Below are 15,922 nucleotides of genomic sequence, written 5' to 3'. Positions count from 1 at the left end.
TTTTTTTTAAGTTTGTTGGCACACTTCTTCTATTTCTTCAGTCTTTTTTCTAGTCCTGAAAGTTCATGGTGGACATGTCTTCTGTTTGATTGATGGAAAGATTAAAAGTTACATATTTACATTTTGTTTTCTTGTTTTTTTAATCTTGATCCCGAATTGAAAAGCCTCCTGCATGAACAGTGTTCTTTGTAGGTAATGATGGTGGATGTTTGTTATTGAAGATGTACAGAACGTTGTACATTTTTAGAAGATTCTTCAAATACCTGAACATTATCATTTGATGTTTTTAATGCTTCATATTTTCTTTCAGTGGTGTATACAGGTTATGAACCTTTCATTCTGGCATACAGTCCTTTTAGCCTTGCTGAGCATGCTTCTGGCTGGTCACATACATACTGACGCTTGATGGATCCCAGCCATGATAGAAGGAGCCAACATCCAGACCTAACAAACTTCACACATGCCAGTGTAGATTCTCTTTAGAGCTGTGTCCTTGCCCAGCCCGTCGAGCTGTAGCACATTCAAATAGATGGTGCTTGTGCCCCACAGGCCCATATTTCCATGCTTGTGTGGGCACATCTCGTGTGGGTGTTTGGAGGGGGTGGGAGTTGGATGGCAGAAAGTGGATTGCACCCATGTACAGTATGATCCTTTCTGATTCCCAGGCCAATAATCGGCTAATCACCAGATTATCACTGACTATACGGTTTTCAGCATGCTGACACTTTGCCCGGAGGACCTTCAGAAGGTGGCACCTTGGATGCAGACCTCACTCAGCAGCCATCTTTCCTACTCTATAAAGTCTGTGGTAGCACTAATTTTTTTTATACTTGATTATAACTCTTACTATCCAGGAGCCTCCACTTCCTTTCAGTGCAAACGTTCTGTCTATCTGAAAACCATACACATAGAGGTGCATGGTGTGAGTTCTCCCATACTCCTTTCTGACAAATGGTTTCTATATTGCCCAGAAATGGTGTACAATTTCTCCATATGTTCAATGGAATATTGCTAATATCAAAAATACAATGGTCAATATACGCCTATTTCACCAACCCTTCTCCCCTGATGGATGCATGTTTTCCATTTAACCACTCAATACAACACTTTCAGTGAATCCTGGAAGCCATCATTTTTTTAAATGTCCACATAATTTGCCTAGTGCTGATTCACTTTTTTATACGAGTGCATTCTCACAAACAATACATATATGTATATGACAAAATAATGAGCCTGAATAGCCCTCCCCTTCTTCAGTTTGTAGAATTACCACAAGCCTAGCCCTGGTGCACTCCGTCCTCTTCCATAGATATTATGCTTATAGCTTTTTTCATGGGTGTACAGCCCCCTTTGCATCTCTCACAGTGGCTTAACCTTTGGAGAACCATTGCTCTGCATTTGCCTCTTCAACCACCAAGATACACTTGGATGCAGAATTTTGGCTCACGACCTACCCACAAAGCCTTGTATAAATATATATATAACTTTACCTAGTTTGAGAAACTCTATTACAAGTATTATATCATTATTATCTAGTATCACATCTTTTGAGGAGAGCACGCTCGCAACCTCTTTATAATTTCATTTTCATTTTTGGTTATTAGAGTGAGTCCATTCCTATGCATCTTTGCCTTAATAGCCATACCGGATGCGCATATCTTGCAGATGCAAAGAAAACGTTCCTGTCAATTGAAAATATAAAAAATTGCATAGCTTCATTAATACTTCGTACCCTTTGATCAACAAGTAACGGTTTCAAGTACAAACACCTTAATTCCAAAGTAACAGGACAGATGAACATATAGGGGGTAATTAATAGAATTTAGCGCAGATGCAGCGCACGCGGGCAGCACAGAGAGGGAGCGTGCACCAGCCGCGTGCGCCAAAACCCATTTTCACGCACAGCATATTCATGGATACTTACATCCATAACCAGCCGTGGTGCAGTGACCCAGCAGCAGTGTCAGTTACGCCCCCAACCCCGCCCCATGCACCGAAAGCATCGCACAAATCCCCTACATGGTGCAAAGGCCAGTAGACCAGCATGCATCCACCCAACCAAGAAAACGTGCTAAAAACGCCACTCAGCCCTCACGCGCCAGCGAAATCGTGTGTAAAACTCCCCACGCACCCCTCGGATTACGCATACCCTGCTCGCGCCAGCGAAATTGCATGTAAAACTCCCTGCGCACCCCTCGGATTATGCGTACCCCGCTCGCATCAGCGAAATTGCGTGTAAAACTCCCCGCGCACCCCTGGAATACACATACCACGCTCGCGCCAGCAAAATTGCGTGTAAAACTCCCTGCGCACCCGTGGAATACACGCACCCCGCTCGTGCCAGCAAAATCACATGTAAAACTCCCCACGCACCCCTCGGATTATGTGTACCCCGCTCGCGCCAGCGAAATTGCATGTAAAACGCACCTCTCAGATTACGCATACCTCGCTCGCGCCAGCCCAATCGCGTGTAATTCTCACTCCCGTACCCCCAGATTCATGCAGCAGTGTGGTGAGAAGCCAAATGCAGCCCATCCACCCTGACCATGCCCGCAGGCAGCCCATCCACCCTCCCCATGCCCTGCAGGCAGCCCATCCACCCTCCCCATGCCCCACAGGCAGCCCATCCACCGTGACCATGCCCCGCAGGCAGTCCATCCACTCTAGCCATGCCCCGCCGGCAGCCCATCCACTCTGACCATGCCCCGCCGGCAGCCCATCCACTCTGACCATGCCCCGCAGGCAGCCCATCCACCCCATGCCCCGCAGACAGCCCATCCACCCTGACCATGCCCCACAGGCAGCCCATCCACCCTCCCCATTCCCCGCAGGCAGCCATCCACCCTGACCATGACCCGCAGGCACCCGTCCACCCTGACCATGCCCCGCAGGCAGCCCATCCACCCAGACCATTCCTCGCAGGCAGGCCACATGGCACCATGCACTTGGGAGCCCCGACTCATGTCTCCCCCACCCACCCCCAATTGCAGGCACCTGCCAGCAAGCCCCCATTCATGTATGTACCCCCCCACCTACCCCCCATTGACAGGCACCTGCCAGCAGGCCCCGACTCATGTACCCCCCCACCCACCCACCCACCATTGACAGGCACCTGCCAGCAGGCCCCGACTCATGTCCCCCCAACCCCCAATTGACAGGCACCTGCCAGCAGGCCCCCGACTCCTGTCCCACCTCACCCACCCCCAATTGACAGGCATCTGCCAGCAGGCCCTGACTCATGTCCCCCCCACCCACCCCCATTGACAGGCACTTGCCAGCAGGCCCCGACTCATGTCCCCCCCCAATTGACAGGCACCAGCCAGCAGGCCCCGACTCATGTCCCCCCCACCCACCCCCAATTGACAGGCACCTGCCATCAGGCCGCGACTCATGTCCCCCCCACAAGCCCACATTGACAGGCACCTGCCAGCAGGCCCCGACTCATGTACCCCCCACCCACCCCCAATTGACAGGCACCTGCCAGCAGGCCCGACTCATGCCACCCCCCCCCGAATTAACAGGCACCCGCCAGCAGGCCCCAACTCATGTCCCCCCCACTGACCCCCAATTGACAGGAACCTGCCAGCAGGCCCCAACACATATTCCCCCAAACACCATGTCATAACTATACAGACCCATGGCCCTAATACCAACCCAAATCCCAAACACCCACCCCCCAGTACAAACACCTAATGATCCACTGCACCCAATCCCTAGTAAATTACCCATTCCATGATAGTCTAAAAAGAACCAGCATGCCCATCAACAAATGTCCTACAGAGCCACACAGTGGCAACACATGACTGAGCCAATGCTCATGGAGACATGCACGAAATAAATAATAGTAGACCACACCAATAATGAAGATTAATGAAATGTATTAAAAAGAAAACCAAATGACAAAATGAAAACCACACATGCAAATGAAGAAATAATGATTGCAATATGAAAAATAAAGTAAAATCCAAGGAAAAATAAAAATCCAAAACATGAAAAAAGAAAGGTGGTCCATCCCCAAAGTCCATAGAAAGAAATCCTAAGTTGAAAAGCATAAGAAAAATTACTCCATGTGAAGATATAAAAAAAAAAGTATGTACATGTCCGCAAAAATAGTAAATGAAAGTCTGAAGGGTCCATTATCCCAAAATAAAAGTAAACCTACAAAAAACCCTATAAAAAATACAACTATATACACAAAGTGGAGCAAAGTTTGTGGACTCCAAATCATAATAAAAACCAAATGAAACCTAAACCCTAAATAACTATATACAAAGGCAGCGGGCTAATCCAAAGGCTCACTTTTTGATGTCCCGAGCCAGGGAATCATCGAACTCCACGTCGATGTTCTGGAGGCGGGCCTCTTGCCTGGCCTGGAGGTCTCTCAGGGATGCAGCCATGGCCTCCTCCAACTCCCTGCAAGTTTCCTCGAGGCATTCAGCCCGCCTCAAAGCCCAGTGCCTGGAGCTCTCCGCCCTGACCATTGTGAGCCATGCCCTTTCCGCCCGCCACTGCTCCGCACCTATTCGCTGGCCCAACTGCTGCCACACGGAAGACACTCCCAATCGTGGTCCTCCTGCCCGCCGGCCGATGCCTGCCCGGATGATATAGACAGCACCGAGGCCACATGCCTCCTACGCTGAGCCTGCCACCACCTTTCTTCTGCCTGCCGCCGCCACCACGACTGCCTCCAGGTAGATGGCAACACCCGGGGCTGTCGTGCACGTGCCCTGCTTGTATGTGCCTGCACATCGTCCGTTGCCAGGGGTCCAGTTGCTGGGGTGACCACCTGTGCTGGAGCTCTGACTCCCGACTGTGGCAGGGATAGGATCTTCACCAGCCTGGCTGCGTTGGTTGTGGCAGGTCCACAGGGGGCCCTGGTGGCATCTGGGCTGGAAGACGGCATGGAGAACGGCTGGTGTATAGTGTGCACAGAGGAGGAGAGGGCCGCAAGACAGAGCGACACATGGAGAAAACCCCTGACCATGAGCCCTCCCAACTGGGCCACGTTGGCACACATCTCTTCATGATGATGTGCGTGGTCCCCCCAGGAAGCATGCACATCATCACAAATGTGACGTGTGTGCGACGCGACACCAATCAGGACGGACTCAATCCTGTCACGCGTCCCCACGTCCGCAGGTAGAAGAGTGCCAGATGACGTGGACCTCCCCCCTACCTGCGGACGGGCCTGGGACAGGGCATCCCTGCTGGTGCATGGTGATGCAGTCACAGTGTCAGGGACAGTGACATGCACAGGCCCCTCCGCGGCGACCTGTGCTGCCTCCTGCCCCTGCCCCTGTACTGCACCACTTGCACCAGTGGTACCACCCCCACCAGGCCCCATGTAAGGCTCTGAAGCATTCTCCTCCTCCTCCGTACACACCACCAACCTGGATGTCTTCGCACCGTCTTCCGCCATCGCCAGCCCCTGTGGGGGCTCACCCACCCCTTCCGCTGCAGCCGTAGTGGCAGACGCGTTACCTGTCCCCTCGCTCCCGGATGATGGAATTTCCTGGGAGGGTGATTGGGCCTTGCGCCGCCGGCCGGAGGCGGCATCCCTGCCGCTTTCCTCCACAGCGCCATCTCTGCCCTCTTCTTCACTCGCTGCTGTGTAAAGGGAGACATTGAACACAAGCATCAGGATACTGTACAATAGTCCCCTAGACACAAAGCAATAGCACATGAGTGGCACTGTCAAACGTCACTTCCATCATGTCTCTCCACAACACATGGGTCAGTGCAGGCAACACACATGCAGGAACAGGCATGGCACATGCAACACACATTTGCATCCATGTCCAAGGCACCGTAACATCCAATGCTGGGCTGAAACTCGCATCATGGGTCATGCTGATCACATGCACACACATCACCGGAGGGTCATGCATCTGGCCCCATATACCCACAGACTCAGTATCAGTGAATCAACACATTGTCACATACATGTGTCATTCATCCATGGTGTTTACCAGTCACTCACACACTACTCAGACACACAGACATGTACACCATGCATGTCCATGACAACAGCACCCATCTCTCACACCCCAAACATGTCCAAGTACAGACACAGGCATGCATACATGTGTGCATTCCGCATGCTGCTCCGTAGGATGCATTGTAACACATACACCATCCATGTGGGTCACGCCTGACTGGGCTCACATGCAGCACCATCATGTCCCTGCACACACACATCCATACATGACCCATGTCACACATACAGCCGAGTAGCTAACTACCACCACATTGCAACATGCACTGTTTTAAACGGGAATGCATGGGCACTTACCGCTCGACTCAAGACAGGCCTGCATCCTGACGATCTGGTGGTGAAACACTGGGCAAATGCGTTCCAGGACCCTCATCTGGTGGGTGGTAAGGTGGCCCCGGCGCCCACTGCATCTGCTGGATTCAAGAGGCGCTGGGCCTTCTTGAGGGTCCTGGACTTGTAGTCCTCCCAGCACTTCTGGACGTGTTTGAGGTCGCGGGGTGTCACCCCCTCCGCGTTGATGGCACCCACTATGTCCATCCAGATCCTCTTCCGTCCTTCCTTGTAGGCATGCGATGGTGTGAAGAGGGCATCATAATGCCCCAGGACTTGCTCCACCAGGATGCCAACTTCATTTACACTGAAGCTGGCAGCCCTCTGCCTCTCTGCTGGGGGGTTGCCACTGTGCCGGATGGTGTTGCGTCAGACATGGCAACCCCTACGGCAGGTGTGGGTGGGCAACTGGGTCCTGGGGCTGGGCTGTGGACATCAGTCGGGAGTCTTCTGTTCCAGCAGGGGTGGTCACAGCAACTGGACCCCTGCAGATGGCTGATGTGCAGGCACCAAATGACAGGGCACTGTTGGCAGCAGGCAGGCAGGCAGGCAGCAGCAGATGGCTTGTAAGAGGCTCCCTGGGGATCTGTGGGGCAGGAAAATGGCCTTCTGGGCAGGAGCGTGGTCTTCCGTGTGTTGTCGCGTGGTCAGCTTGATGCAGAGTGAATTGGCACGTGAAAAAATAGCACGTCAGCGTGTAATTCGAGGAAAAGGCCTTAGCGCGTAAGCGCATAAGTGACTTGATGTGCGCGGGTGTTTCCCTTTGCACGTGTTAATGGTCCGCGCGGGTCTGCAGCGCCCTGTACGTGCTTTCAGTGAAGACCGACACGTGTGTTTTTCCTACTTTGGGGTTCACATGCGATTACTTCACAGCGGTTACAGTGCCTACGCGTATTTCTTTTCCACGCAAGGCAGACGATGATTCGCGCACACTACTGCATGCTATTTTTCCCACTGCAGGTGCCCCTGTTTGTCGCGTACCCCATTTATTGAGGTCATAGTAGCCCGCGTGTTAATCGCGTACGCTTTTTTGTGTTCCTGGTTGCCACATTGTACTGCGTGAGTTTTTTTTACATGCACGTGGGCTACAGGGGTTGCGTATATGTTTTTCTTGTATTTTTGTGGTGCCTGAGCATTGCGTGACTGTGATTTATCCCCAGGGTCCACAGGCAGTCTTGCAAGAGAACAGGGGTGCGTCTACCATCACGTACCCTGCCCCTTCACCCCAATTGACCAGGAGAATTGTTCAGTGCAGCTCCCATTTCCATTAGTACATCCGTGCCATGGCTGGGAAGCCACCAAAGGTTAAAGGGGGGCCCAGCTCGGTGTCCTGCCAGTGTTGGGAGTGGTCGGGCACGTGGCCGGGGTGACCAGGCAGTAGGTGGAGTCCAGGGTGGCCAGGGTGGCCGTGGAGCGGGAAGAGGCAGGTGTGCACCACAGGGTGCAGGTGCAGCCATGCCACCACCCCCTGCGGCTCCATGCTGCTGCTGCATCCGACCCGGGCACCCTTCCACCCCGACAGTAAGTAACATGTGCTGACACGGGCCCACCGGTAATGGTAGCTGCAGGTGCTGCTGTGACAACCACCACACAGTCTGCCACCCGCCAGGGTTACTCGTAATATGGCAGTACGGTATGGACAGTGCCAGTGACATACCGGCACTGTCTATGGCATACCACCATACTCATAATGACCCCCTTTGTATGTGTGGGAGATTTTTGCCATGTGAGTTTATCAGGTTCCATGTCAGGTGTGAATGCCTCATGCCTGTTTACATTTCTCACGTTGCACTTAATGACGATAGTGTCATGTGTTGTGCATTTGGTTGGCTGTTCAGCTGTTGCATGCCATGGCATGGCATGAAGGACAGGGGTCATGAGTGTTGTGAGGGTTTGGGTGACATACCAGTGATTTACATGGCCTGTTTTGCAGGGGGTGGTGGGACATGCACCTTGCATGTGTTCCTTTTGGTCACACCAGATTGGTTATGTTTCAGTAGCTCAGGGGTCAAGTCCTAAAAATTGCAATGGGATGTGACATCACCAGAAATTAGCCTATCAAGGTGAAATATGCACATTTCATTAAATTGGCTTTGCACAACCACCCAAATTGCACAGGACAAATGCCATTCGCCATTCATAAAATCAACACACACACAAAACCAAGAGAGGATATTTTCTTTTAATAGTGTTTTTGAAAACCTCAAAAGGTGTGCATGTTTTAAACTCCAAGAACCAATTCAAATGTTTTCCCTGGGACTTGCAGTACCGAAATGGGACATTTCACCTTTAGTTGGTTGGTATTTTTCTTCAGGTTATATAGTGCAGTGGTGAAGTGTCCTGACAACTTCGGTTTGATCCCCGAGGTCTGCTTTAATTCATAAATTCAAAAAGGACATTCACTGTTTCTCATTTTAGCTTGGGGGGGACTGAGTCCACTCTCTAAATAACGAGGGTGGACTCCATCCCCCCGTGTGTACCCTCGACTTGAGCCCTGAAGTAGCTAGGGATGCACACAATGTAGCACTTCTGTGAAAACATTCTCAGGGTGGTAAGGTTGTGACAGTTGACTGTCTCTTTGACATCATCGATTGTCACCTGGTATGTGCCAGGCCTGTGTGCACTCTGCAGGGGTGGGAGTTTAGGTGAACAATGTGGCCACAAGCTTGGTCGGGGCTGCCTCGCCACGTACCCTTTCCCCTCCCATGAGCAGCACCTGTGTAAGTGGTTGGGGATGTGGGGGCACCACCATGTCCACCGGTACGCCCCGCCGTGTTGCGACATTGTGCAGGGCACATGCTGCCACAATGATCCTGCACACTACTGGGGGTGCATATAGTAGCTGCCCGCCAGAGCGGTCAAGGGAGCGTAAGCGTGACTTGAGCACTCTGAATATGCGCTCCACTATGGCCCTGGTTGTAATATAGGCTGCGTTGTATCTTACCTGGGGTGGTGTGGTGGGGTTCCGTATTGGCGTCATCATGTGGGTGCTCAGAGGGTAGGCACTGTCCCCTGGGGAGGTGATGACAGTTGTCATTAGTTAGGTTTGTGTATTTGTCTGTGTGTGACATGCATGCATGTGCACAGGCATTTGTACTCACCTATGAGCCATGTGTCGCCATGCTTCCCAGCTTCCAGGGCCCGGCTCAGGGCGGACATTCTGTATGTGAAACTGTCATGGGTGGACCCTAGATAGTTTGCATAGACAGAGGTGATGATTCCCTAGGCATTGCATACAACCTGCATGTTCATGGAATGCCAGTGCTTGCGGTTGCGGTAGATGTTTTCAGTGGCCCTAGGTGGACGTAGGACCACATATGTGCAAGCTATGGCACCAAGCACTGTGGGGAAGTGTGCCACCCTGTAGAGGTCCAGGACCACGGCCTGCCTTTCTGCAGGTGTTCTGGGCATGTATATGTGCCTGCAGACTGAGGGGCGCGCAGTGATGATTGCCAACACGTGGTGTGGGCAACGTGACTGTGTGTGCTGTGAGACGCCCCCCATTATGGCATTTGTCCACTGAAATGACCCAGTGGCCTAAAAATGCAGTACATTGAGCACCTTCTCCAAGGGGCTCAATGCTTGGGAGCACAGGGTGGGTGATGTGAGTTCATCCTCCCACTCAGTGACCAGGTCTAGGATGATATGAGGTGGATACCTATAACTGCCATAGGCCTGGTCATCAGGCATCCCAAAAAGGCTGGTCCTGGTCAAATAAATGCAGGGCATGGCTATTCTCCTCCTCCTGCGGTGTCCCACGATTACTGCTCCGAGGAATGTGACATTCATCGTAGCTGTATATGCTTGTTTCTTGTTTGCGCACACTTTTATGCTGCGCGGGGGTGCTTCCGCCTGCTTTCGTGCAGCGGACGTATTTGTGCATGCGCGTGTGTTTTGACTTGCGTGGTTTTTCCCTATTCGACTCCATGAATACGTGTTGTTCACTAGCGTGTGGGCGTTGCATGCGTTTCCCAGCGATACTTCCCACATTACGCCTACATTTTTACGCGTTGTTCCCCTTTCCACCCCCTTTTTAGGTGTGTGCGTGAGAAGTTGTGCGCTTTCCCCGTTCCTGTCGTGCACGCATTTGGAAAGTCGAAGTGACGTGTAAGGTAAGCACGGATTTGGCATGAATTGCATGCGTGCGATTCGCACGTGTGCGCTAGCTTTTTCACGCTTCCGCCAGCTTGCACCACAAATTTCAGCGCACATTTATTCTATGAATTACCCCCATAGTGTTTTAATGTTTCATTGGCAGATCCACACAATGGGCGTAAACCGCATCTTGAGATTGACCACAAACGTGTATACCATGCAGTGTGCAATATCCCTAGCCTCATTCGTACATACAAAGAACGGTTATAGGGTGGGTGAATTTCGTCCAGAAGGCTCTTTGAATTTCCCATCCTATCGCTGCGCAGGAACTCTGGGCCATTCTTCAAAGAAGCCCTTTGTATTTCCTGCTTTTCCATAGATTTCCTCTTAGCATTTACTTTAAGATCTGCTTTTGAGGTCTTCTTACAGTCCAAGGGATTGTCCCAGAGAGACACTGCGTCCAACATATACAACAAATATTATACTTTGCCCAACGAACGACAGCTTTTTGCACCATGCAAGAGCAAAAAATGATTCAAAGCCCCTCGACACATTGCCAGCCCTGACGAAGTCCAAAGTCTAACCCAGTATAGCCCTGTTTAAGGGCAATCTGGTTGGCTATAGGATAATGTCCATCAGTGCCAGCAAAATGGGGGCATTTTTAGGCAACAGAAGTCATTTTTTCATAAATGTATTCTCAGTACAGGTGAGTGAGGTGAGTGAGGCCAAATTGATACAATCCCATAATTCCAACCCATAAAGAGCTGCTGGCAAAGCTTTTTTATCATATAAATCCATAGCCGGCAAAATTGCCCCACTGCCGTGGCTAGAGAAAAAATAATATATTCCCCCAGGCTAATCTTAGCCTTTACAAGTTGTTCGGACCATCCCCGGTTCGTGGAACCTAATCCCCAAGTAGTCAGAAAATGAGACTTTTTCCAACTTTGTATCATCTATTACTATTCACAAGGGGGTGCTCTTCGCAAAAGGAGGTATAAAGATCATAACTTTGTTTTTTTCCACATTCAATTCCAATCCGAGCTCAATGCTCTTGGTCTTAAAAATAGCCAGTGATGTCTCTAGCCCCTCCAGGATTACCATATCATCTGCGTAAAAAAGGGTTGGCCATCTCCTGGCCGCAATTCTGGGGGGGTCGAGAGCACCCTCTTCCAGTGCATCTACTATGCCCTGTATACACATTTTTTAAAAAGAGGGGTGCCAAGACACAGCCTTTACGCACCCCTTTATTCAAAGCAAATGGCCTTTATTGTTCCCCCCGCTAATCCATAATGCACGGATGCCTGGGTTTCTAAATACAGCATTTTGATAGATTCAACTAATGGCACAGGTGCATTACGTTCAATTAACAGCCACCACAGAATATTTCTTGAATTTGTGTCAAAAGCTATTTTCAAATCCAGGAAAATAGCATACAGTTTAGTCTTTACCAGGATTACGTATTTTTGAATTAATATGAACAGAAGGAAGCAGTGATCCACGGTGCCTCTTCTGGCATGGAAGTCAGCCTGTGCTTCAGTAATTGCCCCAGCTTCATCTGCCCAGCTTTGTAATTTGGTCACGATAAACTTTCCAAATATTTTCCCGACAATGTCTAGTAGTGAGATCAGGTGATAATTCTCTGGGTGATCTGTCCCCCCTTTCTTATGTATGGGGACTGTAGTTGCACCTCTCAAGGTCTTTGGGATTTCTCCAGAACGAATTACAGCATTAAAAACCTTAGATAGAATAGGGGCAGATATCAATATTTTGTGTTTTTAAAAGTCCACAGGTATCAAATCGGGGCAAGACGCTTTACCTGACATTTGTGAACTTACAGCAGTATCTACCTTATCTATCGAAATTTGCCATTTCCAAGTGGGGGGGTGGGGGATCAATCTATCCATGTTTTGTTCAGGAAGAGTCCCTGCTGGTGTTTCCACGCTTGTATACAGTCTGGAGAAATGCCCCCATCACACATCCGCGGGGATGCAACATTGTAAAACCTGGTCACCATCCAGCTCACTTGATGTTACTAACCTCGAGAAACAAGCACTATCTCCCTTGGCTAAAGCCATGTGCAAAGCTTTCCACCATGATTCCACCATGATTTTAAATACCAATTTCATTTTCTTGGATAGTAGGGCCTTATATTCTACTCTAAAACCCCGAAGCCTATACTTATCAGGGACTGCACCAGATCTTGTACATAAAGTCATAGCTTTCTTTGCCCTAATACAGTCCTTGTCATACCAGGCATTTACCACTGTTGCCCTCCTTTTTAATTTACCAACTGTGTATGTCAAAAATTGAACTGTTTTGGCAACTGCTTTAATGTTCATTCTGTGGTATGGGATTGTTTCATGCCCTGGAGAACTGTTGGCAAACCAGAACACTAACCTTGATTGTGGTTGGCTATGTCGTTTTGTCTTCTTTAGTTTCTTGTTCTAATGATCTAATAGACCACCACCTCTCTCTGCCCCCTGCTGCCAATGGGTTGTCTTTTACCAAATGGCAGTCAGGCACAGTGTGGGGGGACTGTGAAAGGAAGCGCCCCCAATTTCAGCACGATCCTCCCCGCAATGAGAGACAATAAGGGACTCTCCCGTAGTGGGAATAAGACCAAGACAGAGTGCGGGTGAGCGTAAGTAGGAGTTTATCCAAAGATTAGGGCATGCAAAGAACTCTGCAACCTCCGAGAGCGCTCTGTCCGACAATAGCAAAGACAGGCGTATTTCTAATACAAAAAACGTCATCAGAACCTACACACTATAGGGGGCACAAGTTAATTGGGATTGGGTGGCGTCGACTAACTATAGGTGTTGCTGCAGCGTGGTTGGTCTTGGCGTGAGGACGTCACTGGTCAGCCTCGTGGGTTGGGTTGGGCCTGGCAGGCCAGCTTGAGGTCATCCGAGCGGTGTTGGTATGCTGGGGCAGCCTGTGACAAAGATGAATACCTTTCCTGACTCGTTTGCCCTAGGCCATGCACACTGCAGTTATTCAAGAAACGACATCTAAGTTCATCAATAAATCGCTCAGTAGTTTGTCTTATAAAATAAACGCAACACATGAGGAATGCACCTCGTGAGAGGTCCGGTGGTGGTCGGGTGGGGTGAGATTTACCTGTGTCCTATTGACCGGTATTTTAGGTCGAGGGGCTGGGCTCTGGGGCCTGAGCCGAATGGTACATGTCTGTCTGCCGCGTTAGAAGTTATTATATAAATGGGTCTCTGTGTCTTGTCCTAGTGATGGGGGTCGTCTTTGCACGGGGTCATGTTTCTTGGGGTGGTCTAGGGGGAGGGTTGTGGAATTTACGAGAGGGTGCTGGTAGATCAGTGGATTCAAACGTGGGTTTATTACCGTGCTGTAAATAACACAGGTGGCGGGCTGTGGCCTTGGGTGCGGTACCGGGGCCTCTGACTCTCTGAAGCGGCTCCAGCTTGGTTGGGGGAGGTGAGGGAGCGCGGCACATGCCTTAGCTTCTTTATCTGGCAGGCTTGGTAGGGTGGGAGGGAGAATGGCCTTGCATGTATTCACAAAGGTTTTTTCCTCGTGCGTTGCTAACTTTTGAATGCAGAACTTTTATAATGTTCCGCCTTATTTTGATGTTATTTAAACACACATATATATTTCAATTTCGTTACACATTTCTTTAATACAGTCGGTCCGAGTACCTTTTCGTTACCTAACATTATATTTACTACATGGTGTGATTATTTTATGTACATTAGACGTTACACGAGGTAGTTCTAGGTTATGGCCTACAGAGATTAATGCTCGCTGCTTTAGGTGATTAAGAAAACATATATGAGTTCAGGTTTCTACATAAAGTTGTAAGAACACTTATACAGATAAAGGCTACACATTTGGTCGACATCTTTCTCTGTGGTTATAGCAGCACTAGTCCAGACCTGGGGTGGTATCATGTAACGTTGCATCTTTATAGTTCATTCACAGTTTACAGGATCTGTTTAAACAGAGGTAGTTCGTTAATACCAATACTTGAATTATTTTCTACTTTCTTCAGCTAGTGATGCTTCAGCTTTTTTCCCGTCACCCTGGCCTCGCGGACCAGGTCGTGCGGGGTGCAATATTCCATTGTGAACGATGAAATGTTACAGTGTTAACATCTCGGGTTAGCTCATACCCGACTTTCTCATGGGAACGCGCTCGCAGCGGATCTACCAGGGCTACTGCGGCGGCGGAGATGCATGAAAGGCCCTCCAAAGGTGGGGGCCTCGTTAGAGTGTGCTGAACTCACGCCATGTTTGCTAAACAAGATGGCTTCTAGGCCTAACTGAATTTTGGTATATGCAGGGAACGGATATGTGTGGGCAATGTCGTCGGCGGGTGACCCCTCCTCCACCTGGGCCCGGGTGGCATGAGGGGACGGCCACCGAGTCATGATCCTCACCTGGGGAGAAGGCTGCAGGTGAGGAGGGCCTCGCGGCCAGTCCTCCCCTACATTTCCCCCCTTTCGTTACTAAAGTAACGAATTCTTTAGCTCTTCTAATCTTCTACATTCTTGCTCCTCCATCACTGCGTCATCCCATGCAGGTGTTCCTTTTCTAGGCATCCAGGCTCTGCATACCCCCCTCAAGCTCTCACCTCTTCTAGCATACTCATCTGGGGTACAGGTTAAATATATACAGTCACCAGTCCCTTCCAAGTCTACCCAGACCTCCTCATACCATTCCAGTTCCACATCTCGGGGCTCTTTGATAGTGGTGTGCCATAGTTTATCTACTATGTACTTATCACGGCACATAGGCACTAACTGGTATCTGGGAGTGTTATCTGTTCCTGTCTGTACATGTGCCTCTTGTGTCGCCTTAATTGTACCACCAGAGTTGCCCATTGTCACCATCATCATCGCACCGTTAGGGACTGCATTAGCACAACATCGGAGGCCCACCTGGCATAGGCAGAACACCACGAGGAGGACCACCACAACTGGTATCAAGAACTTCATCGCCAGTCCAAGCCATGAGGGAACCCAGGAGAAGATATTGTCGAACCATGAGCTATCTTTAGCCCCACCTTCCAGCTTCATCTTCTCTCCCAGGTTATGTACTGCTTCAATGACGTGGGACAGGGACCCATTTTCTGCGTCTCCAGAAGGTACGAACGTGCAGCACGCACTTCCTATTTTTCGGCAAACACCTCCATCGATCGCTGTTAGCAGGTCCAGAACATACCTGTTCTGCATGGTCATTAGTCGCAGAGCTCGTAGTTCCACCTTTATTATGTTGAACCCCTCTTCAGTGTCATTGGCCAGCTGAATCAGTTCCCACCGTGTGATCTGGAGCCATTTTGCATTTGCTCTTGCTTGGACACTTGAAACTAGTGAGGCAAAAAATGTTTCCACGGAGCTAAACAGGCGATACCTGTCTGGGATTTGTGCCAATAAATCGGATGATGCTTGTGATATGTAGTTTGATGCTCGCTTGTTCCGTGATAGCTCCTCTTCTTTCCCTCCGGAGGACAGGACATAGAGGTGCGCTT

General features: G+C 50.0%; 1 protein-coding gene across 2 annotated transcripts in view; it reads right to left on the bottom strand.

The window, feature by feature from the left end:
* The window catches only part of HIPK4 (homeodomain interacting protein kinase 4), a 354,670-nt gene that overhangs the window by 45,105 nt on the left and 293,643 nt on the right, over positions 1–15,922 (bottom strand). The gene's annotated exons all lie outside the window — the stretch shown is intronic.

The sequence above is a fragment of the Ambystoma mexicanum genome, chromosome 2p (genome assembly GCF_040938575.1).
Source record: "Ambystoma mexicanum isolate Mex_15411 chromosome 2p, UKY_AmexF1_1, whole genome shotgun sequence".
Taxonomy (NCBI): Eukaryota; Metazoa; Chordata; class Amphibia; order Caudata; family Ambystomatidae; genus Ambystoma; species Ambystoma mexicanum.
Note: the sequence above shows the minus strand (reverse complement) of the source record. Positions and strands in the feature narration are given on the sequence as shown.